The 26,277-nt window shown below is 46.6% G+C and overlaps 1 protein-coding gene across 1 annotated transcript in view; it reads left to right on the top strand.

Annotated features, from left to right (window-relative positions):
* LOC130113934 (neuronal cell adhesion molecule-like) overlaps positions 1–26,277 on the top strand; it is a 113,436-nt gene that overhangs the window by 20,376 nt on the left and 66,783 nt on the right. The window contains exon 2 of the mRNA XM_056281643.1: positions 17,958–18,031. The gene's annotated coding sequence lies outside the window, so the exon portion shown is untranslated. The remainder of the gene's footprint in view (positions 1–17,957; positions 18,032–26,277) is intronic.

The raw sequence follows: 26,277 nt of genomic DNA, 5'->3' as shown, positions 1-26,277 counted from the left end.
AGAGAGAGAGAGAGGGCCAGAGAGAGAGCAGAGAGAGAGAGAGAGGCAGCGAGCTGAGCCGCCCTCCGCCGACTTTCTGATTTTTCATATAGACGCAAGGTGCAGAACACAGCCGGCAGCAGGGAAAAACACAACACAATGTCAACAGAGCTGCTAAGCGAGGATTCGCATGTACACAGCCGCAACCACACACACAAGCACACGCACAGACAAACACAAATGCACACACGAATGCATGCGCACACACACACACCAACATACAATTGCATGAGTCACATTTGCAGGGATGTTTACATGCACGTCTCTCTCTCTCTGCATGTGTGTGTCCCTCCCTCACTCTGTGCACACGTCTTTCTGTGTCATACATTAAGCCTCTCTGGCTCGTTCTCCTGCCTTCCCGTCGTTGGCGCTTGTCTCCTGACACATGTCTGATAGCATACCTCCCTCCTCTTCTGCTTTTCAGCTCTCAGTATGAAAAACAGAGGGGACGTGTGTGTGTTTGTGTGTTATTTTGCTACTCCTTCTCCGGATGAGCAGGACCCCCCCCCCCCATCTCTCAACATATGACCTCTTCGCCTCTTTAGCTCTCTGCCTCTACCTCTGGTCGTTTCAAAAGTGCATTCCTTTATTTGAGTGTTTGCAGGGGAGAGCGTAGTTTACTTGACCCTTTTTTTTTGCTGTCGGTTCATCTCTCCATCATACTGACATCACATCGGAGGAAGAATGGGGGGCGGAAAAATGATAAAGAAAAGAAAAAAGAGTCAGCTCTTAGCGTGTCGTTCTAGTTTTGTTTTTGGCTTCGGTATCACGGACAAGCAAAAGTCAAGACAGTCCAACTTGAGCTCCTAGTGGAAAATCTCTCGGCTGACGTGCCTCATGGTGTTCATTCGTCACTGTGCAGGTAGTTCGAGGTATTTCTCCTGAAATTAGGATTGCCATCTTTTTTATCGCCGAGTTGGATTGTAGTTGGGAATTTAAAGTGTGTGTGTGTGTGTGTGAATGAGTTTCCCTGTTGCCCAGGCTTGGGAAACGAACGCCCTTCTCTCCGGTCTGCTCACTCAGCTTCCATGGCGGACCGGTACAATGACCCTGGATCAGCATCAGAGAGGTGGTGTGATACATATACTTATTCAGTGCATGTTGATACCTTACACACACACACACACACACACACACACACACACACACACACACACAGAGAAACAGGAAGGAAGGCAGGTATACATACTGGCTTGGGTGTGCGCACATGTTGATTGATAGTCGTACCTTATGGTCAGGGTAACCTGTGTTTTATGTTGTCTTGTGACTGAATTTATGAGAGCTTTAAAAAGGCCATGACGTGTATATATATATATATATATGTATCCTATCATGTTTGTGTTAAGAGTGTGTGAGTGCACATACATGTGTGTCTGTGTTCACACGATCAGTGTACATAACTGAGTTCGTGCTCTCACGGTTTGGGAGAGGGTGTGCGTCTTTATGTGTTTGTGTGAGTGCATGTATGAGTGCATGTGTACAGAAACGCAGGTATGCTCCTCGGAGGTTAGAGGAGGTTGTGTGTGTCTGTGTGTGCAGGTACACACGCCTGCATTTCCCCGGGAGCCCAGGCAGCGTGATGGGGGAACAGGTGGCGTGAGAGCTGGACACAGCGTGGATGAGAATGAGGAGAACAGGGAGGAGGAAGAAAATCTCATTCCCCTCCCGCCGCCGCTAACAAACAAGTCGTCGATGGCCTCCCTGTCCCTGGCTCGCCGAGCTCTCCTCCCACAGCTGTCATTGTGTTTAGCTAACGAGAAAAGAATTAGCCATCGAGCAGAGCCGATGTAGTATAAAGCAGTGGTTCTCAACCTTTTTGGGGTCCTGGACCCCCTGCGTATTTTTGATCTACCCTGAGGACCCCTCCACCTGATCTTGGGGGAGGGGGGTTGCAATTTGATAGAAACAGTAGAAACTGCATTTTAAATTGCATTATAGCATTTATTCACTCTTTGGGGCAAAAATAAGAGCTTTCAGTTGTAACTTAGATATAGTTAACAAAACAGAATTCTTATGTGGTAACTTTCAGATATATGTAACAAAACAGAATATGTATTCAGTAACTTTCAGATATATGTAACAAAACAGAATATGTATTCAGTAACTTTCTGATATATGTAACAAAACAGAATTCTTATGCAGTAACTTTCAGATATAGGTAACAAAACAGAATATGTATTCAGTAACTTTCAGATATATGTAACAAAACAGAATATGTATTCAGTAACTTTCAGATATATGTAACAAAACAGAATTCTTATGCAGTAACTTTCAGATATATGTAACAAAACAGAATATGTATTCAGTAACTTTCAGATATATGTAACAACAGAATTTTTATGCAGTAACTTTTAACAATGCAAACGGGAGCGAGATCTCTTATTAAAATACAATAAATTACGCTTATGAAACAGATGTAATTAGAGAAAAAAGGCCTGTTACCCTTTATAGTTTAGGTAGATAAAGGTCTCAGTCACATTTGAGTAAAATAATCCTATTTCTATAAACGTCATAGGATCTTTTTTTTAAAAGATATTTTATTTTCACGGACCCCTTGCAATTACACCACGGACCACTAGGGGTCCGCGGACCCCCGGTTGAGAAACACTGGTATAAATCACGCCGGACAGCGGACGGTAAACCCGACGCTCGCCGCGGCCGCCAGCGCCTCCGGGGTGATTTAAAGGGCAGTTCCGGTATTTTTTAAACCTGGGCACCATTTCCCCCAACGCGTGACGGAGACCGAGCACTTTTGGAATCGGTCCAGTGTTGAGCGAGACCGCTTCAGCCGGCAGCGGCCAAGCGGGCAGTGGTGTAATCCTTCGGGGGGCAAGTGCGGCTGTCGAAGTGCGTCCACTAAAAGTGCTTGTTTGTTTTTGCCAGTGAGCGGCTCAGAGCCTCGTAAGCGTCGGACAACATTGCGGAACGGACCCCTGGAGAGGAAGGCCTTGTTCTTTATGTTTCGCTCCTTCCGGTTTCCGTTGTAATATCCTGCGACCGCTATGCGCGCGCGGGCGTGGTTTCCTGTCTCTGCCAAAGAAGAAGAAGAAGACACGCCGAACCTAATCGGAGCTGGCCGTCCGTTCAAACGTATTTTAGACCGGTGGCGTGAGGTTCGGCTCTTTTTAACTGACTCGACTTTGAAACGAGTCACTCCCTAGAGAGGGAGTCGGATTTTCGGGTTACTCGAGTTAAGAGTCAGTCGCCCAGCGCCGGCGGAGTCCCCCGCCTGCCCCACCGTTAGCCGGCTTCGCTAACTTCCGGTTTAGCTCTCATCCGCCCCACTTGAGTGGGACAAAGTCGTTTAATCGTGCGGCTCTTCCGAGACTTTACAAATGTTATCGGGCCACATGGATCGAATCCTGACGGGGAAACGGGTCATTTCGTTTCGGGGTTGTGACGCTCAAAAAAAAGAAAAGAAAGAAAATCCATTGTTTAACAGCCGCTCGTTTTCCGATGATTGTGTGCGGGGAACATGCTCACCCGTGATGAGCGCGACGCGCGGACAGTGGCGCGCACGCTGGGGTTAAAGTTCATCTTCATTAAAGGCGGCCGTTGCAAGTATTTAATTGCCTTTGCGAGGCGAACGTGAAGTATGCTGTCAATACTTTCTGCAGGACGAGACCAGCACGCCGCAGCTTTACCCCAACTCTGAGGTACAGAAAATAACTCTTATGCAAAATATTTGGTAATAAACAATTGCTTTCATCTAAAAAGGTCCGTCATTTTGCTTAAAAGACGTGGAATGGCTATATCAAGCTCTCACAACTAATAAACACTCAACTGCATATATAAAAGAAAAATGGGAATTAGAATTTGGCACGGGAATTAGAATTTGGCACAGAAATTGCAGAGGAGGACTGGCAGAATATGTGGAAAGTCCATCAATCCTCCACTAGTTCGCGGATATGGAGGGAATTCTCCTGGAGAAATCTGATACGTTTTTTTATTACACCAAAAAATCAAAAATTGATACTCCAGCACCAAACTGTCATGCTGGAGGAAATGCGGAACAGAGGATGTAGACCAGTGTTTCTCAACCGGGGGTCCGCGGACCCCTAGTGGTCCGTGGTGTAATTGCAAGGGGTCCGTGAAAATAAAATATCTTTAAAAAAAGATCCTATGACATTTATAGAAATAGGATTATTTTACTCAAATGTGACTGAGACCTTTATCTACCTAAACTATAAAGGGTAACAGGACTTTTTTCTCTAATTACCTCTGTTTCACAAGTGTAATTTTTTGTATTTTAATAAGAGATCTCGCTCCCGTTTGCATTGTTAAAAGTTACTGCATAAAAATTCTGTTGTTACATATATCTGTAAGTTACTGAATACATATTCTGTTTTGTTAACTATATCTAAGTTACAACTGAAAGCTCTTATTTTTGCCCCAAAGAGTGAATAAATGCTATAATGCAATTTAAAATGCAGTTTCTACTGTTTCTATCAAATTGCAACCCCCTTCCCCCAAGATCAGGTGGAGGGGTCCTCAGGGTAGATCAAAAATACGCAGGGGGTCCGGGACCCCAAAAAGGTTGAGAACCACTGATGTAGACCACTCGCATAGATTTTGGAAATATAATAAGCTAGCAATGTTTTGGGAGATGGTTCATGATGTAATACAAAAGGTACTTGGATATGACTTCCCTAAGTGCTATATGACCCTCTATCTCTGTAATTTTAAAAACGACGATATAGGGCCAAGTGACAGATGTTTGGTTTAGATACTGCTGATTGCTGCTAAGAAGGCAATCACAAGAAAATGGTGCCAGGTGGACGCCCCCACACAAGGACAATGGATGGAAATAGTGGAGGACATTCATACAATGGAAAAACTGACTCATCGATTGAGACTTACAGTACCTCGGATGGAAGACCAGTGGAAGAAATGGACATGGTTTAAGGAGCAAACACGCGACAACATAATTCATGACAACACTTAAGACTGGAAAGTTAGACCCACAGGAAGCTCTTGTAGTTCATTTTTGTGTGTGTGTGTGTGTGTGTGTTTTTTTGTTGTTTTGAGTAGCCCTGTTGGGCTTGTGTGCAAGTAAATGTAGATAATTTAATGTTTACTTCTGAATACGGATGCCATGTTTGTATTGACCTAAAAACTTTCAATAAAAACTAAAGTGATAAAAAAAAAAAGACGTGAATGGCAGGCCCATCTCAGAACGGCGTCCATAGCAACGCAGTCTGCTAATCAGGAATTACACTGTTGAATTTCAGGATTGACCAATCAGAATCGAGTAGTAGTAAACTACTAAAAAGGGACAAATTAAAATTCATGGACGGTTACTGACTGTGGCGTGGAACTGGCGGGTGACTGAGTGATTCGTGCAGCCCGAGTTAGACCTCCACTCCGGGCTCTAAGCACCAAAGTGGGTGCTTCTCTCACAGGGCTGGGCTAATACAGTAATTAACTTGATACATTTCCACAAGTACAGTTAATATAAGAGTTGCACAATCGTGACACGTTGTCTCGCCTGGTCTTCGCAGTTCGCACTAGCTAGTGGGAGTGAACGAGTTAATGGAGACGAGGAGTTGTCCTTCCCGACTCGGTGAAAAGAGTCGTTCGTGTGGAACGATTCGTCCATGACTCGCACATCACTATTTTACACTCACTCGCTGACCTTGAGTGTCTGCAGTCATTGGCGTTGCCCATTTGGGCATGACATCATAATCATCAAGACTGGGGACAGTGGTCTCTCAGCTGTATCTCCACAGCCACTGACTGATGTGCATACTACAGCTGGCATGGAAACTTGCATTAACTGACGTTGGTAAATCTTCCATTCCTCGCCACATAAATTGCCTATTAGCAATAAACGATAAGCAAAGCAACTATACTGGCTGTGAAATCCCTATCGGGATACAATGGCAAAATTGATTTGTTATCGAGGCTGTCTCTCGTTTCCTATCTCTGCCGCCATCTCGAGAGAGATGTCGCTTCTCTGCCTGATTAAAATGCTTCTAATTAGCGGGTGTTATAGTCTTGAGCAAACATCGTTCATAGCTAATCACAGTACCTCGACTCTGTCTGCAGCAGCGGCGTGCCAAGGTGCTTACCCTCTGATAGGAGGTGTGCCCCTGCCACTCCGAGGGTCGCGGCGTCAAAAGGAGAGGTCGGACTGCTTCGAGCCTGGCACCAATCGATTCAGCGGAAAACGCTGAACGTTTTTTTGATGCGCATATTTGTTTCAAATTGCGGGATCGAACGCAGAAATAAAGAGCCATTTAAAGTAAGTTTCCTCTGGAAAAGCCTGTTTTTGACATGGTGGAGCCGCCCTTACGAAGGATGTCACGGGAAAAGTAGAGATGCAGTTGCTTCCACGCTGGCATCATTAGCAGAAAACGCTGAACCTTTTTGTTGTATAACATGTCTAAAAATGGGGGAACGAAGACACCCAAGATGTGCTTGTAGAGCGAGACGTTGCTCTTTATTTCTGTGTTTGATCCCACAATTTGAAACAAACTTATGCGTGTTATGCATCAGAAGTGTTCAGTGCTCTCTGCTGAATTGTGTAGTGCCAGGGTCAAAGCAGTCTGACCTCTACTTTTGACGCTGCGACCCCTGGAGCGGCCAGGGGCACACTCTCACGTTTCCACCAGTTGTCTTCCTTCAGAAACTCGCATCCCATGAGATTTCAGAGCGAGGCTTCTCCTTGAGCTAGACTTCCGCTACAGGTTAGACGCACGTCTGTCTCTGTAGGGGGTCCTTTCTGTAATGTCGTCGGACACTTACGATGACAATCTGAGCCTGTCCCGACGGATCACATCGCAGCCCGTTTCGCGGCAACCGGTTGGAAGCGTTCTCGCTCGATAATGGACCAATTCCCAAAAAACTTTGTCGCTATTAGTCATTTAGACACCAAGTGATGGGAAAATAGGGCCCAGATTTAAGAATTACCCTTTAGAGCGTGCAGTGCACAGCACAGAGAGCAAGGAAATTCAGTCATTAAATTGCCATCAGTTTACCACACAAGGCCCCTGTGTGTGTGTCTGTGTGTGTGTGTGTGTGTGTGTGTGTGTGGATGGTGGGATACGTTTAGTGCTTGTGTCATTTCAACAGCAGAAAGGTTGTGCGGAGGGTCTTTTCCAAACCACGAGTTTCGGCGAAAAAGATATTTATGCCAGTACTACATGTTGTCTCACAGTGCCAAAAGCAAATTGAAGTGAAGACCGGGGGAGGTGCATACGGGGGGCACACCTTCTGTGGACACATATGGAGGCAAAGATCAGCCAACATGTACACACTGAGAGAGAGCGGGAGATTTTGTGTGTGTGTGTGTGTGTGTGTGTGTGTGTGTGTGTGTGTACTCATCCAAGTGAGGATGATCTTCTTACGGCTGACAGTATGGCGCATATATAAGGAGCGGGTGGGGTGTTGGGGAGGGGGGGGGCAGTTGTTAATCAGGCTCTCTTCCCTTTGCACCGTGTGAGACCACAGAAACCACTTGGAAGTCTTCCACGTCCCCTCGTGTGCTCAGCTGGCTCTCTCCCCCCGACTGGAGGCGAACCAGCAGATACTGTACCAAACCAGCGCTGCCGAGGCCTCTCGTCTCCCGTTTCATTACCACATGAATGGCTGCCATATTGCCACATACTGGACGGCTATTATCGGCGAGTCAGTCAAAGTCTTTGGCTGGTTTGCGGTAAGATAAAAATGCCATTGTGTTGTCGGCTTGTCGACAATACATGTATTAATTGATGACAGGGCAGTGTCGGTGGCGTGTCGCCAACTCTCACACGCCCGTTTTGTCACTAAAAAGAGGTCCCGTTGCTGTCAGTTATGAAAGAGCTATGTCTTTTTGCAGTGCCTGCTGGATGTGTTGGAGTGGAGTGTGGGGTGGAGTGTGGGGGAGGAGGGGGTAGTCTTTGGAGTTGGGCAGAAATACGGCACACGGGACAATGAAGGTCCTTAACCCCGGGGAGTAACTGCTGCCTGTGTGTGGTAAATCTCCCCCAGCTCTACGTCTTCTTTGTCTCTTCGCTGCCTGTCTCGCTCTCTCTGTCTTTCCTCTTCTCGCCATCTTTCTCGCCGTTGTCTGCTAGCACATCGACGCTTCAGACTTTTCGGTGAGCCTCATGGCACCATGGAAACCAGTTACATCATTCTTTATCAGTGTGTTGTGTGTTGTATGTGTGCTTTAATGTGTTTGTGTGTGCACAAACACATTAAATGTGTTTAAATGTGTTTTGTGGGCGTGTGTGTGTGTATGTGGGCGTGATCGGGGTCTTGTTTAGTGTGAAGAATGCTGCAGAAAGGTCGCGGGTGTCCCTGTGGGCCTCTTGCTGTAATTCATGTAAATTCCCTTAAGATCGGCGCTCCTTTGTTTCCTCCATTGTCCTCCCGCTGAATCCGATGCTCCCTAACCTCACACCGCGTTGGGTCCGTTCAGCGCCAACGTTCCCTCGCCCGATACGAGCAGAAACTCCGGACGTCACGAGAGGGGAGATCCATAACTCGACCACTGTAAGGTAGCACTGCGGTCACCATATTGTCATCTAACTCTTACACAAGCCTTAAGCAAACTGTTATTAGGAGTCAGTCACATTGAAATGTTAATCGGGTGCATTTTAAGTGGCTTTTTTTAGAAAATTGATTTAACAATCCCGCCGTGTGCAGGGTTGCGGTGTCCAGAACACTCAAAATAAAAACCAGAGAAGGATGATTAACTATTGAAGAGATAAACATAGCTGTTTATCGTCTATGGACACATCAACTCTTCCACTCCAGTCAGCATAACAGCTTTTACTGATATTTTGGAGGGATTTGGGATTTGCAAAAAAAAAAATTGGATTTTTTTTCTATTTAAATATAGTCATCTCAGTTTGTCTTCTATTTCTACAAATCGTTGCAGTTACAATATATACTGTTCACTTTCACTATACAGATTTTGTGATTATGTTGATTCATGACATATAGGTCAGGTGACTCGGCCGTACTAAATTGTCCCTAGGTGTGTGTGCGTGTGTGTGTGTGTGTGTGTGTGTGTGTGTGGGCCCTGTGATGGCCTGGCGGCCTGTCCAGGGTGTCTCCCCGCCCGCCGCCCAATGACTGCTAGGATAGGCTCCAGCATCCCCGCAACCCCGAGCAGGACAAGCGGTTGGGATAATGGATGGATATTTTTACCTGTGCCCCCGGCCATGGGGTTAGTGGTTGTGTCAGGACGGGCGTCCGACGTAAAATTTTCCCAAATCAGTATGTGGATTGACAAGCCCATACCGGATTGGTCGAGGCCCGCATTAACAACGTCCAGCGTTAGTGCTGTGCCCTCACAGGGTCCTGCTGGAAACTAAAATGTGCTGTGGCGACCCCTGAGAAACGGGGGGAAAAAGCTGAAAGAAGAAGACTGATATCTTGGAGGGGTTGTTGTTGTTGTTGTTTTGCCTTTTCCATTCATCTTCTCTTATTGGCGACTCCAAAATGTGCTTTTGAATGAGCACGATAGAAAATGGCGTTGAAATCGAACCGTCAGCAACACATATGGATTGAGATTAATTCTCCTTTCTGTTTTTTTTGTGCATTTTCTGCCTTTATCTGACAGTGATAGTCAAGAGAGAGACAGGAAGGGCGAGGGAGAGAGAGGGGATGACATGCAGAGAAGGGCCCGGGCCGGATTCGAACCCAGGCCGCTGCGGTAAGGACTCGGCCTTATGCGGTATGCGCTCTACCAGGTGAGCCGCCGGGCCGGGGCGCCCCCTTATTCTCTTTTCTGCTGTGCAGGAACAGGTTCGACCAGAGTTAACCGTAAGATTGGTGTTGGCACAGACTGCGACCTCCGTCTGACGAGTGCTCCGCCTGCGGACGGCGCTGCTGTGTTTGTTGCGGCCGTTTAAAACTTGATCAACGGACGCAGTTCAACCGTTTATTGATAAGGCCACGAACCGCTGTCCTGTTAACAACGAGTGACATGACAACAAGGACAGTATTGTGTGGACAACTCAAACAAACAGGCGTAGGGAATTCATTTTTTGAGGGATCCATTCCTCTGCGATGAATAAATTCGAGGGCCCTAATTGATTTCATTATCGTCCTCTCGCTCGGTCCGTGACGACTGTGAAGGATTTCACAAGTGTTTTCTGACTTGTCTCCGCAAGTTGCGGTACCCCGGACCCTCACTCTGTCCCCCCCCAAGCCAATCACATTTCACTCCCATTCAAACTAGTGAATAGGAAACTCCAAAGGGGTCCTCTCCACACACACACACACACACACACACACACACACACACACACACACACACACACACACAGGAACATGCAAATGCATGCAAAAAACACACACAAACATACATGTCCACACAAACACCCATGCACATAGTGTGCGCACACTGAATGCACACATAAAAACACACATGCTTGCCTATCCATCCAAATTCTCATCGACAAGCATGCTCACGATATGCGTGGTGTGAAACTCCTAGTTAGGGCCCGCAGCGTGAACTTTGCTCTGTTAAAAGTTGCCGTTGAAATATTGTTCTTCTATTGGAAGCCTGACAAAGAGCAAGGAGGGTGCCTGTCCTATTCCCCCAGTGCGAGTCGGTGCGACCAATGGTCCCTTTGGGGGAAGCGGGGGTGGGGGGGGTGTCTCTCAGTGTCTCCTCAACAGAGTCAGTGTGCAGAAATAATTCCCATTAGACTTGGTCAGACCCGCCCCTCAGTCAATGAAATATGGCCCTTTCTTCCATTTCATAGCATAATCCATACACTTCGCCACTATCCATCATCCGGTGGAGAGGCGGCTGTCACGGTGAAGGCTTTTATGTGTGATGCATTTTTTTGAAGGGGGAAAAAAAAATTAATGCGTGAAGTCAGATGCTGAGAAAGGTTTACCACGCTGTGTTGTGTCTACATATTTCAGATTAAATTATTAAGGCCACATTCCAGCGGAGAGGTCACATGACCACCGGCGACGTGTTGGACGAGGTTTTTGTTGGACGAGGTTTTGGCTGACGGCTTCATCATGGGAAGCGGGTAGAAACTATGTTGGCGATAAGCATGCAACAATGGCCGCATAATGAAGCCGTCGGCCGTGTCCCATTGACGGGAAGCGGGAATTCTCCTACCTTTATAGGACTGTTAAGTGGCTATTCCCGGATCAACAGACAATACCGAAACACTACGTTTTTTATTTTTTTATTTGGGGTGTGTGGGGGGGGGTGTGCCGGTGGAAGTCATTGTGCAGCGTGATGGACAGTGTGCTTTAAGGGAGATTATGTTACATTTTCAGTGCTTTTGTTGTGAGAGGAGCATTATTCAGGGCCCAGGGAAAGAGAATAGCGACTTTCTCAAAGGGAGAGCGCCGCGCCATTGTTGCCCGCTGCAACCATGGCTAACGGATATCAAAAGGCTTTTTTTTTCTCCTCCACATCTCTCCTTTTTTTTTTTTTGTTTTTATACGGCCGGCAGTAATACCAGCAAGGCGTCGGCAGTAAATAACTTCCCCTCACTAAGTCAGCGAGATTGGGTTGCATGGGACATCTGCGGAGCGTCGGTGAACTCTCTCTCTTGCTCGGCTCCTCACTAGATAAGGAATGAAAGGCCACAGGTTTTGGCCTGGAGGCATTTTTTAAAAATTTATCCATTTATTTATTTATTTATTAGCCCTTTCGTGTGATTTGCTCTGCTGGTACCGTCCCACATACCCGCCCTCTATGATAGAAGAGGTAGAAGAAAAGCCTTGCAGCTGAACTGACGTGGGCACAGTCAAACAGGCTGGAAGTTATCTTAGAGGAAGCCGAACGCTGTTTGGTTCAACATGCTGCAGCATGATGATCACTTTTCCTGCCTGGGCACCGTCCAGTACCCACTGCAGCTTTCATGGGCTGGCATCGCCTTATTTGGGGGCTGGTGTGTGTGTCTGTGTGTGTGTGTGTGTATGTATGTATATGTATATATATATATATATATATATATATATATATATATATATACACACACACGTCGCATCACTTTATTTTCCTTTTTTGGAAGAAATAGTGATTCTATTTTACTGTATTCTCTCTCTCTCTCTATGCACTATCTGTACTGGGGCATCTAAACTAGGGCTGAGCAATAATTGATGTTCTCGTATCATCTTTAAATGGTATCATAGCAAGATGAAATTTGAATATTGTCACATAGTGATACACCATTTTCCGGTCTACATGAATAATAACATTAATGGTATCTGAAACATATGAGCAAGTATTATTTGAAAACTATATATATATATATATATATATATATACACGTTTGTGTGTGTATTTTACATATTGCCCGGGCACTAATCTGAACCAACGCGGTAACTTTTCTGGGTTCTGATCCCGGCTCATTTGATACCAGGAAATGTTTAACCCCCATTGTAAAGAGACAAAAGGTTGTTTTTAATCCCACAGCGAGAGGCAGGGTGGGGGAGGAGGGTGGGAGGGAGGGGTCGGTGGGGGGGAGGGGTGGGGGGGGGTTGCGAGTGAAACAGCCTCTCTCTCGCTCTCTCCCTCTCTCACACACACTGTCTCTCGCTCACTGTCGCTCAGTCACAGCGGACACCAGAGGAATACACAGCCGGTGGGAATATGAGGATCTAACTTTACTCTCCCAGTCCAGGCGTTCAGTTGGCGTGCGTTTGTTCCCGCTGACGGATAACGGAGGACAGAGGTGATGTATGACACCGTCTCGTCTTACTTCATATCTCACATCACTCACATAGCATTGGTTGGAAAGTAGAAGAAAAAGGGGGGGAAAGAGAGATTTAACTTCTCTTAAAACTGTCATGACACTAAAACTTGAGTTGTGGAAGGGAACGGATGTAGACCATTTGTATGAAAAATTCAGTGATGGAAAAGATGAACCTGTACAGAGCCGAGTGAGAAGAATGATCCTGTTGTGATTTCATGCTAAAACGTATTCTGCAAGAGCGATCATTATGAAAATTTAAAAAAAAAGAAAAAGAAAACCACTCAGCAAAAATGTCATGACAAGTTGCTGTCCTTGTGTGTTGACATTTGTTTTTTTGTTGTTGTTGTTGTTGTTGTTTCTTTGCAGTGGGGAAGTGTCCATCAAATGCCTGTCCCCACTGAAGACAGCTCTATTGTCACCGCCGGTTTTTGGATTTGTCGGCATTTTTTTTTTCCGTCCCCTCTTACCGTGTCATTATGTCACGGTTATTCGTGCTGATTCGGAACTCGTTTCCATGGCGATTGCGGAAACCTGGAGTCCCCCCCCCCCCCCGTCATGTAAATCCATCGTAGAGGAAGAGGGGGGTTCTAATTATTTATTGCCTCTTCTGCTGTAACGATGCTTCAGCGGGAGAGCGGGGTCGTCGGCAGCCGCGCTCCGCCGCTCATTAGACCGCCGTCTAGAGTTAAACCCACAGGCTGCTGCTGGGCCGGCGCTGTGCCCCCTCAGCTACCCATACTCTGTCTGGGAAGACACACACACACACACACACACACACAGTATATACACATCCATATACACACACACACGCACAGTATATACACATCCACATACACAAATCTAACCACTCACATATACACATTCACACACCCACATGCACACAAACTACACATAAATATATGTACACACATGCACTATAAACACACAAACAAATATGGACACACATATACACTAATCGCGCACAAAGGCAAACACCATTTCACACAACCAAACCTCACACACACACAGCCTGGTAGTTAACACAAATTACACATACACATGTAGGCACCACTGTGCACACCCACTCACGCACACATACAGACGCACAGATGAAAACGGAATAATGTGGCACTGATTCGTGTTAAATCTGCAACATAGCTTCTATTGTTGTTTTCCTCAGTCGAGTCACTTTTTTTTTTTTTTAAACAACGGAAAGTGTGTCTGCGTCATTCCAAAATTTACCGGAATCAGTTTAAACGGGGCTGAAACTAATTAAGCCCTCACTCCCCCGTCCCAACCCTTTCCTTCCCTGCAGAATTTCACACTTATTTCAACATATAGTATGATTTTTAAGACTAATTATTCAGCGACTCTGAGAACATTGTTTTGCCTTGTCTTGCATTGGCGTTGTGAGTTTTTGTTACAGCAGAGCGTTGTCTTGTATGGGATCTGCTCTAAATATGATATAGTCTGTACTACTATATGTACCACTACTTTTTTTTTTTTAATCCCCATGGGGCAATTCTTTCTTTGCATTTTGCCCACCCTAGCTGTGTCGCTGGGAGCAGCGGGCAGCCGCCGTGCAGCGCCTGGGGACCAACTCCAGTTATATCTTCCTGATGCCTGGGGTCAGGGGCACAGGCAGGAGTGTTAACCCTAACACGCACGTCTTTTTGACGGTGGGGGGAAACCGGAGCACCCGGAGGAAACCCACCGCAGACACGGTAGCTCTGCACTAATCCAGTTAGAGTTGTTCACTTGAATCTTGCTCGACAGGCAATCCATTAGTGAACATTTAGTCCGTTTTATTTTTTTTTGTCAGTTACATTTCCAGCAGGGAAACCTTCACAGATCCACCCACGCTTTTAACCGCATCATCCTGAAAAGATTACTGGGACCAAATGTTCACTGCCACGCATCACTTGTCTGAGGCCATGTGAAGTTTCGGGTCTCTGCAGGTCGGATTTTGTACTGTGAAATGAATGGAAACCCACTTCTGCCTGGGAAGTAGGAGCATTGCTTTCAAAACATCCACAAGACTATGGTCTGCTTTGTGAGATGGTGGGGAGTGTATGTGCTCAGCGGTAAACGGCCTAAAAAATATACACAAACAATGTTACGGTCCTTTATGTCTCTTCTATTGGGCGTGTGTGCATAGGCCACTTGAGCCAGCGTCTTTAACTGAGATCACGTGACCATCGTACGTCAGCGTTTTCAAATGTGTCCCCTTTGGAGGCCATTTTTGAAAAGGTACGTTTCCAGTGGTCAAGAGTGCCGGTTTTGGTACAGCATGTTCTGTACCAAATCGATAATAACAGAGGCTGCAGCTAATAACAGTTGCCTTGTTGTTCGCCATCTTTGTTTACAGTTGAAATCGAACAAACAAAAACGTTCAGATTTCAAAGTCCAAAGGAAACCCCGTTCGCCTGGAGCGTGCGCCTCGGTTTGCCGAACTTGAACGCATGTCTGCTCTCGTGCTGTTTCAGTCTCGGACCCCCATCCCTCCTCTTGCTGCCACGGCAGCTCAGCTCTGCTCTCTGGTGTCTGCAGCCAGGGGAGGGATGGCCGGTTTGCTGGCTGACTGACTGGCTGACCGTCTGGATGTGACGGGGGAAGGCGTCTTTTGATGGGATGATCCATCAGTTGACTCAGAAAGGATTTAGAAAGGTCATTTGCTCTCGTGTTTAATTCATAGACCTTGGCTTCAGTCGGCTGGTTTCTAGCTGGTAGAGACGAGGCAGGTACAAGTTCCGAGTCCAACCCGTGAGCGGGCAGAATAATTTATAGACGGGTTCAAGGGTGGCACTTTAGAAAAACGGGGCACGGCTATGGGAAGATAAGTGTCAGCATTAATAGAACATTATCCTATGAAACTATGGGGATGTGTCTGTGATTTCCAGATTCGAGGTGATTTTTGCTCGTTATTAAGGAGCTGGGAGCTGTTGTGAAATGTTACTGGCTTGAATATGATGTTGCCAAGAAATTGCACGTCCTTTACTGTTCAAAAGATTGGATAAGATGCCAACAGCAGCGGGAGCGTTTTAATTCTGTGCAAACTAGCCTCCAAAAAGCTGATTAAAACCCTGACAAAATGGTGACAGAAGGGGGAATAAACTCAAGAAAACTTTTAAGTTGAGATCGCTTAAATCAGTGCGAGTTTTAAAATCTATAGCCCCCAATTATATCTGTGTAGTGGTGTGTAAAACCTCGTGCATATTTAACTGAGCAGAAACAGTGCCATATCTCAATGGATTCTCCCCAACACGCTTATTTAAAGCGGCCAATGTAGTCAATAAAGCTTTTCTCTGGAAGCGAATTGGATTTGGCTCCCTCAGTCACTTCGGCTATCATCGATTCCTGTGGGCGTCTCACCGTCGACTGGGACACAGCTCCCTCCTGGATTATACATACAGAAAGCCCTAAAGAGACAAGACTCCATTCAGACATGAAACACGCTTTCCCCAGAGGACAGACTGTGAAGATAATCCTGACACACCCGCGAGGAGAGGAGAGGAGCTATAAAAGGAAAATTAGAGGAAAGAGGAGATAAAAAATGAGAGGAAAATAGAAGGAAAAGAGAGTAAAGTGGGGGGGGGGTGAAGAACATACAGGAGAGGGGTAGATAGAAGCAATAGGGTTTCCTCACACCCTGGAAAACCTGGAAATCGATCAATCATCGTATAATCGATCATCGATCATGGAAAATTAAAAAGTTAAGTAATGAAGATGTTTAGTCCACAAATAATATTTCCAGTGTAATTTTTTATCTTAGATCACATATTTTGAGCCGCTGCGATGTCAGGTTGGTGCTTGGAGTTTTGTTTTTTTGGGGGGAGGGGGGCTTTTTCTCCCCAATTGTAGCCAGCCAATTAACCCACTCTTCTGAGCAGTCCTGGTCACTGCTCCACCCCCTCTGCTGATCCGGGGAGGGCTGCAGACCACCACATGCCTCCTCCGATACATGTGGAGTCGCCAGCCGCTTCTTTTCACCTGACAGTGAGGAGTTTCACCAGGGGGATGTAGCACGTGGGAGGACCACCCTATTCCCCCCAGTTCTCCCTCCCCGCCCCGAACAGGCGCCCCGACCGACCAGAGGAGGCGCTAGTGCAGCGACCAGGACACATACCCACATCTGGCTTCCCACCCGCAGACACGGCCAATTGTGTCTGTAGGGACGCCCGACCGAGCCAGAGGTAACATGGGGATTTGAACTAGCGATCCCCGTGTTGGTAGGCAACAGAATAGACCGCTATGCTACGCAATTGGTCATGTCTGCGGGTGGGAAGCCGGATGTGGGTACGTGTCCTGGTTGCTGCACTAGCGCCTCCTCTGGTTGGTCAGGACGCCTGTTTGGGGGGGAGGGGGAACTGGGGAGAATAGCATGATCCTCCCATGCGCTACGTCCCCCTGGTGAAACTCCTCACTGTCAGGCGAAAAGCAGCAGCTGGCGACTCCACATGTATGGGAGGAGGCATGTGGTAGTCTGCAGCCCTCCCCGGATCAGCAGAGGGGGTGGTGCAGCGACCAGGACGACTCAGAAGAGTGGGGTAATTGGCCAGATATAATTGGAAAAAGGGGCAAAAAAAAAAATCCAAAAAAAACAAAAGACCTCAAAAATGTCCTTGAAGAATCCTGGAAGATGATTTCCTAAAAGGAGTGGGAGCCCCTGTGAGAGGATAGGAGACATAACAGGTGAATTAGAAGAACGGGGAGAAAAAGGGAGAGGAGTAGATGTGTCATTAAACTCCTCTTTCCCTCCAGCTCTAGGCCCCGTCTTTTCACTCCTGCCTTTGAAAATTCTTGCAAATCCACACATTGGCTCTGCATTAGCTCGGCTGTTTGCTTTGTTTGTACTCCCACAACTTGGCACAGGCTGAAGCGTTTCAGGATCATTTCTGGGGAGTCGAGGGACATATGGAAGATTATCGGTGTAAAAATAACTCCTTTCGTAAGACCCTCCGTCGATGAGAAGCAGATCTCCTGAAGGAACGAGGAGGAAGTCTTGCTGTGTAATCTGTAGTGTGTTCTTAACAGTGTCTGACAATATAAAGAGGACTTTCGGAGATTATAGATAGCGCTAGACAGAGAGGAGTTCGCCCGTTGTGGGGTAAAAACTGTACAGCTGGGTGTCTGAAAAAGTGCATAGCGGTGCAAAACTCTATCTGATAAAACGTTATTTGGTAAGAGTGGATTTTCCTCCACTCGGTGGTTTTCCTCGAAGGGAAAGAAGTCCGGGCACTAATACACTTTTATTCTGTTGTATCTTTATTTCAGATCTAAGTAAACCAGAGAAGAAGAAGAGGAGGCAGTGACCCGGGAGGAGCAGAGCGGGGATTCGGTTTTCTCTGGTACGTTGGGAATATTTTCATCATTCGCCGGATTCTTTTTTTCCATTTCACCTCCTCCTCCTCCTCCTCCCCCCCCTGTTTCTTTTACATCACCGTCATCGTTTTCCAACACAAAGGGAATATCCGCCTGCCAGAATCAAATGTTTCAGATCCTCTCAAAGGCATTTCCCTCTTGTCGGAAGTAAGAGTGCGCGCAACTGTCTGTCTGTTTGCCATGCCTGGCGAATATCACCGGTCAGAATGACTGCGTCTCGCCATCCTGCCATAATGTGAGCTTTAGTGCGTCAACATTAAAACACTCAGTAGAGTCCGCTGCTCCTAGGGAGAGTGGACAGCCTTGCCAATGGCGCCAGTCTCTCTTATTTTATTCAGGGTGGAATCCTGGCTGCTTTTGATGCCTGTCCATTCGCCCTGGCCCAAGCCCAAGCCTGTTCTTGGGGTCAAAGGTCACGGCTTGGTTGACTGACTGGCACTTGCCCACAGACAAAGTACGCCTTAACGGGAAACGATCATAATTCTCATGGATGGATGGATGGATGGATAGATAGATCAGGATGGCACTCTATTAGCAGCCGTAATAGTGAGCAGTGTTCTGTGTGTCTGAAACGCCACTGGTGGGCAATCCGTGACTGTGAAAACATTTACTTCCTGGTTTGCCGCTGCCCTTTCTGGGCTACATCGAAATAGGTTACGCTGTATGTGAAAATGCAAATAACAGCCCATGCAGCTGTTTCAGCAAATGCCACTGAATACCGTATAAAGATGGCAATTCACAGATTGTTTGCCAGAGACGTCACTGGCAAACACTTTTCCACGCAATTTTGCCGGCGCATGAAAAGCACACCCACAAGACTGCTCAGTATCATGGCTGCGAATGGAGTGTTGCACTTACAACACATACATATATAGAGCTAATGTTCAAAATCATGATTGTTTCATGGTATATGTGGTGTTATACATTGTCATGGTAACGTGGGTGTATGTTTTTGCCGCGATGCTTAGGTTTAGCAGCAGAAAACAGAACAGGAGGTTCTCGGTGTCCGATGCAATGTTTTAGTGACCATTCAATACATATTGTGAGTTTTCAAGTATCACTAAATCATAAATGTTACAATTTGATGTTAGGATATTTTAAAAGCTCCGTCCTCTATTACCACAGTAAAATGTGAAAAATGCGGTAATCCAAAGAAAATGTACAATAAAATGCATTTCTTCTAAACCAAATGCCTTACAAAGGCTTAAAACATGAGTACCCTTCCCTGAGTAAAACATTCAAACAAATCAAATTCAGACATTCAGAGACGTAGCAATCACTGCATCAAACCCCTTCACAGCATCTGTTCGTTGTGCATCAGCAATGCGATTCTGGGGACGTGATGCCATATTAAAATCATCATGGCTTAGTAGCGCAATTTTGCACTCAACTGATTTTTAGCCCCCCCGCCCCATAATGTCCGAGTCCTCTGTCCATCGCATGCGGAGAAAATGCCTATGGTTACCATAGCAACGTGCCTGCTTCATCCTCACCTAGCCCCGTTCTGACAAATCACAGAAAAGCACTTTGAGCTTAAATTGCACTTAGTGTCTCTTGTTGCTACATAATGTGTTATAATGGCACACGCTGGGGGAAGAATAGCACCCTAATGGCGCTTGCAAAATCAGCAGCTTAACAACTCTCTTCGCATAAGGTCTAAATGATGCACCAGAGCCCAAAGGATGGATTTTTTTAGCTCGCATGGGCCGTTCAGGTAATCCACCCCCCCAGTAACCTGCGGTAAGCTGTAGCTCATCTCCTAATCACACACACACACACACACACATATCCTGGTTGCTGAATGTGAGTCTGTGATTCGGCATGGAGAGTTGATCTGATGCTCTGTGAGTGGCGGGGACATGATGTGATGTGTGTCGCCTGCCCAAGCAGGGTGAGAAAGGAAGAGTCCGGAAACCGCCGGCCTCACAGGCAGGGAGGGGGTAGGGGGAGTAGTTGTATGCTGCCCGGCCGAGAACTCATTTGCCTCTTCCATGTGACTCCAGCTGCTAACACCTTCTCTCTTTTTCACCCTCTCTCTCGATTTATCTGTTTATCTGCCTCTCTCCCCCCCTCCCTTGCTCTATTTCCCCCTCTCTCTCACTCTCTCACTCTCTCTCTCTCTCTCTCTGTCTCTCCCTCCTCTCTCTACCCCGCTCTGGCAGTGACTGACTGTGGTCAATAACCGCCCAGCACTCCAGGCTGAAACAGGCTGAGTCCACACTTTTCAATGGTCACCCTGACAGAGATGGAATGAAAGGGAGACAGCGAGAGGGACAGAAACGGAGAGAGAAAGGGAGAAAAGACAGAAAGAAAGCTATAAAAACATACATTGAGTGAAAACACTGAGCGATGGAGAGTTGGAATGAGAGACAGAGACACAGAGAGAGGAGAAAGAGAAAAGAGTGAAGAGAGAAAGACAGAAGTAGAGACAAAGAAAAGGGAGAGCACTAGAGCCAAACAGATGGAAGAGAGAACGGACAGAGCATAATAAAATAAGAGAAGCTAGAAAGAGTGAAACATTGAGATACAGACGGACAGAATGAGAGAGAGAGAGAGAGAGAGTTAGATACAAAAAAGAGTGAACGAGAGAGAAATAATCAAACGGAGAAAGAGAGAGTGTGAGAGATCGCGAGAGACAGAGTGAAAGAAACATGGGAGGGAAACAGGAAGTGAGGACGGAGAAAGAGAGCACAAAATAAAAGACAAAAAGAAAGAGTGAACGCGTATAGATAAACAGAATGAAAGGCAGAGAGAAGGGAGAGAAACGAGAGAGCTACAGGCTGAAAAGGAGAGAGAGGTAGAAGAAAAACAGAGAAACGAGTGAAACAGTGTGAGGGTTGGTGAGAAAGCAGCAGAGAGAGGGGAGCAGTAAAATAAGAGAAAGACGGAAAAAGAAAGCGTGAAACAGATAAATAGATTCAGAGCGAGAGATGGATGGACGGAACTAGAGTGAAGCGGTGGGAGAGAGAACGACAGAAAGAAAGAGACGGAAACAGAGGAAGAGAAGGGCAGAGAGAGAGCAAAAAAGTTGGAGATGGGAGGGAAGGAGGGAGAGAGCGCAACACAGACGGCCTCCGTCAGGAGCCTCAGACTGATTGGCTGGTCTGAACACAGCGAGGCGTGAAGCGTCCATTGTGAGTCCAGATCCTCTTCAATAGAGCCGGGGTTTCTGTTTACCGCTGCAGCTCTGTCCCCATCGCCTTTCAACACATTCCCTCACACGGCCGCCGCTGTTGTTTGTGTGTTTTGATACCCACCGGGGCTACGGTGGAGGGGAGGTGGTGCGTCAGAGGGGGGGGGGATGTTGACATAAGCCGGAGCTTCGTCTCTTTAGTCCTTGCTGTGATGCTGTTGACTGTTTACTTTTAGCGCCACCAAAGACAGAGCGGTATAATCCAGCCTCGGGCTTCTCGGAGAGAACTCCTGAAGCATGCCAAGTTCAAGTTTTACTGACAGCGCCGTGCTTTGAGCACGTATGTACCAGGGATTTGTGTTGATGCTAGATGATGTTCAGCATTAAAGGGGTTACCCTTGTGTTCCTTCGGTTTCCGTGTGCTTGGCATCATCTGGTGGTTGCAACGGTTTGCTTTGATACCACAAATTCCAGTGTTCCGTTCAAAACAAATGCAGAAAGGTGCAGGAAGTGTTCACGTGCAGGCAACAATTTTCGACAGTTGCATATTTTGGTGTAACAATCCAGCGGTAGTGTGCGTCTTATGGGGAAAGTAGACGGATCAGCAATGTCCATCCATTATCCGGACCGCTTATCCTGCTCTCAGAGTCGCGGGGATGCTGGAGCCTGTCCCAGCAGCCATTGGGAGACACCCTGGACAGGCTGCTCGGGACAATTTAGTACGGCCGATTCACCTGACTTCCATGTCTTCGGACTGTGGGAGGAAATCGGAGCGCCCGGAGGAAACCCGGACACGGGGAGAACATGCAAACTCCACACAGAGGACGACCCGCGATGACCGCCAAGGTTGGACTACCCCAGGGCTCGAACCCAGGACCTTCTTGCTGTGAGGCGATGTCAACAGTGTCATCCGACACAATAATTACTGAGGAACAAGTGCTATCAAACGTTCAATTAAACCTGATTGAACGCTGGATAATGTATAGCTTTGTATTTTAACGCCTATCGCTTGCTCTTCAGCATTCAACCAGCAAGTTCCTTTCTCCCTCTTCTTCTTCTACATTTCCTTCTGTGGCAGACTCGCCGTGTTCCCTGTGTGCACGCCATTGCATTTGCATACTTGGCAGGAATGGCAGAATTCTAATACACCGAACAGCCGTTGCTGCAAAAGTGCCATTGAGAAAAGGTATCAAATTCATTTGTGATATTAAAGAAAATTACAGATTACATCTTGAAGAACTAAAGGGACATAGCCATCCCTATTTAAACGCCGCTGCAGTACTCATGTACTGAGATTGACGCTTTTGTGACTTCTGATGACTTCCTGACATGTAAATATCCACAGGAATAAAAGAATATCAGAACAAAACGATACCAAGTCCTCAAGACTGGCTTGTGCGGGGCCGACTCCCATCACAGAGCATCACCCCGTATGTCACTGTGGTCCGTTTGCCCAGTGCACGTGAGCAGCAGGGTGAGTCATCCGTGACCTACGACCTGAGACGAAGCTTGCATGCTCCAGATGCGAAAGCAATATCAACCAGGGTCCGTTCAAAGATCGGCTGCGGTGTTGTGGCGTCGGCTCCGTACAGTGTTTGGGCCGGGGGACTCTGGGCTTTGCAGATGGATGAGCTGAGACGTCTCACAGGTGCCTCTGGAACGCCGGCCTGACATTCCTCTGATGGAGCGCTGTGCTGTGTTGACACTCGGCATGTAACGAATGGCTCCATATGAGAACCAGAGACAGTGCAGGAATATGAATCGAATGGCGTGCACGTTTGCGTGCCTGCATGCATGCCAGTGTGTGTGTGAAAAGAGATGAGTGTTAGAAAAATGCATGAAGGTTACGTGGAGAACAGAGAGAAGAGAGAGAGAGACGGAGGGAAAGAGTGACAGAGTGAGAGGCAGAACGGTACAGGTTAGAGCAGGGGTGCCCAACTCCAGGCCTCGAGGGCCGCAGTGTCTGCGGCCCTCGAGGCCCGGAGTTGGGCACCCCTGAGGTAGAGAAACGAAGACGGGGAGACAGACTGGTAGTTTGTGAACGAGGGGGAGATAGAGAACAAGAAAAAAAAGGAAACCGAGAGAAAGACGGCAAGAAAAAAAGAGAGATTCGAAAGCACATTTATTTAGTTTACATTAGAAGCATACAAATATATCAGTACAGTTATTCCGTATATATCAAATAGACATCTATACCTCTGCAACAACACATGAAGACACGCATTTAAAACAGGTTTCAACCAAAACCACTTGGAAAAACTATTTTATCCTGGAACAAATTTTAAAAAATCACACTGTTGGGAATCCGGGTGGCGTGGCGGTCTATTCCGTTTCCTACCAACACAGGGATCACCTGTTCGAATCCCTGTGTTACCTCTGGCTTGGTCGGGCGTCCCTACAGACACAATTGGCCGTGTCTGTGGGTGGGAAGCCAGATGTGGATATGTGTCCTGGTTGCTGCACCAGCGCCTCCTCTGGTCGGTTGGGGCGCCTGTTCGGGGGGAAGGAGGAGCTGGGGGGAATAGCGTGATCCTCCCATGCACTACATCCCCCTGGCGAAACTCCTCACTGTCAGGTGAAAAGAAGCGGCTGGCGACTCCACATGTATGGGAGTAGGCATGTGGTGGTCGGCAGAGGGGGTGGATCGACAGGGTGGGGGGGCAGCGACCGGGACGGCTTGGAAGAGTGGGGTAATTGGCCAAGTACAGTTGGGGAGAAAAAGGGGGGGGGAATTCACACTGCCACAGCACCATTGATGAATGAAAGTGAAACGAATAAAAGGTACGACTTCCATCGCTGTTCTGTCCTCCATTTTGTTTTTCCTGTTCATAATATAAATGGACATTTAAATCACGTAGAATAGAGCGCCTCCCCCGACAGGAAGTCCAACAGCTGCTGTTCAAGTTTATGTGTCTTATTGTAATCCAGCTCATAAAGTGAAAACAGTTTCAGAAAACGTCTCATTGAGTGAGTGGTTCAAACAAAGTATTTAAAACCGCGAACAGGTTTTCAGAGAGCGAGCGAGAGAGAGAGAGCGAGAGAGAGAGAGAGAGAGAGAGAGAGAGAGAGAGAGCTCAGTATGAGGATGGGGGGCAGAGGGGGGGGGGGGGGTCAGGTCTCTCCTGTGGCCCCGGCTCTCCATCTCCATGTTTGCAGTGTCGAGTGTGTTTCATACACAGATGAAGAGCAGATGGTCCGGGGAGTCCGGAGGAGATGCTGCTCTACATCAGGCTCTGCCTCTCCACCTCTCTCCTCCTCCACAGCTTTCTGTTTTGTTTTTCTCTTTCCCCTACTCCTTTTATCTCCGTCTACCTGTGCACCCCTCCTGCAGGCCTGGCACGACCTCCCTTCTCCTCCCTCCAAACCCATTTGGCTTTTATGTAGCGCGGCACATTCTGTCACTTTTTTCCCCAAGTCACACTGTTGTTTGTCTGCTCCACACTACTCTAGTATACATACATACATACATACATACATACATACATACATACATACATATATATATATATACACACACATATACATACACACACACACACACACACACACACATATACATATATATAATTCAGTGAGTCAAGTAAATTCTTTATGAGACAGTACAAGCCTGTTTCATGCCATAAGCAATCATCTGCTGTCAATAAAGCTACTTCTTAGTAGTAGTAAAATAATAATAATAGTACGAATAGTAGCTTTATTGACAGCTGATGGTTGCTTATGGCATGAAACAGACTTGTACTGTCTCATAAAGAATCTACTTGACTCACTGGATTTTATATATATATATATATGTGTGTGTGTTTATATGAGTGGTCAATAATCCATTATTATCATTTACCATCTTTCAGTAATATTGTATCTGGATGAAATTTGGATATTGTCATGTTGTTATACACGATTCATGATGCTGAGAGTCTGTTAACTAAGATTAATCACAGAAGGAGAACTATGTGAGGGAGCGTTACTTGAAGAGCTGGTTTTGGTTTGATGTTAATACTTTTCTTGGTAATGACAATTAAACGGATGAACCTCGGTTTGACCCTTAAATGTGGGACTTTTGTATATGTAAGCAGATATCTTATATATCAGTATCGTGTAAAACGCCCAATGACAATCTTGAAAGCATTTTTACCTAGCAGTGCATATATATACGACTGTATATCTGATAAACATATCAGTGATATAGTACAATTATGTCTTATTATTTCACCGTCTTGATTTTTAGCGATATATCCTGTCAGACGAATAGGCATTTTGTTTAATTCTGATTATTTGCAGCATCTCTGAATCCCCTTCTCACAACGCCAGTGAATGGCGTGGTCTTTTCTAATGCGGTGTGGCGTGACAGCGTGGCTGTAGGACAGAGAGGATTGTCCTCATGCCGTCTTTGACTTGTGGGATCCGTCTCTTTGCACCAGACGGGGGCCCTGAGAAATCAAGTGATTTATGTGGCTGCTGGGCCCGGGTCACTGTCCGAGGCCGGGTCACTGTCCGAGGCCAGGTCTGCCTGCTCATCAGCAGAAACGGCGTGCTGCTCACCGGGTGCTGTGATGGAATACAAAATGGCTGAATTCTGAAGTAACCCCTCTCTCACCTGCAGCTCGGTTCGATTCTAATGAGGGGCTTCATTTCTAGGCAGAAGGAGAGGGGGAGAAGGGTGGGGTGGGGGGTTGGACTGGAGGATGGGATATAGTATATCCCGTGGGAGAGCAAGAGCATGCTAAAACATGGCTTTAAGGTTTACACCTGGTCTCGCTGGTTTGTAATACTCCTATCATTTGATCATATGGCATAAATGCACACACACACACCTTGTTTTGGTCATGCTGTATAATGAGCAGCTGTAAACGGTGATTAATGGATGAGGTATATGAGTTTGGCACTTATAAGGTATTTTATTAATACATATTCAACACATCTCTGCCATTTTATAAAGAGTGAACTTTCCCAATGTGCAGTATAGGCTCCTTAATATGTACTCGTAATTTCACAATATTTTAAATATGCCGTGTTCCTTCTTTCTCTAAGAAGTAATCCAGCTGATTCAGCTCTATGGCCACATTATACAGAATAACTCCG

Source organism: Lampris incognitus, chromosome 6 (genome assembly GCF_029633865.1).
Source record: "Lampris incognitus isolate fLamInc1 chromosome 6, fLamInc1.hap2, whole genome shotgun sequence".
Classification (NCBI taxonomy): domain Eukaryota; kingdom Metazoa; phylum Chordata; class Actinopteri; order Lampriformes; family Lampridae; genus Lampris; species Lampris incognitus.
This window is presented reverse-complemented; position numbering and strand designations above follow the sequence as displayed.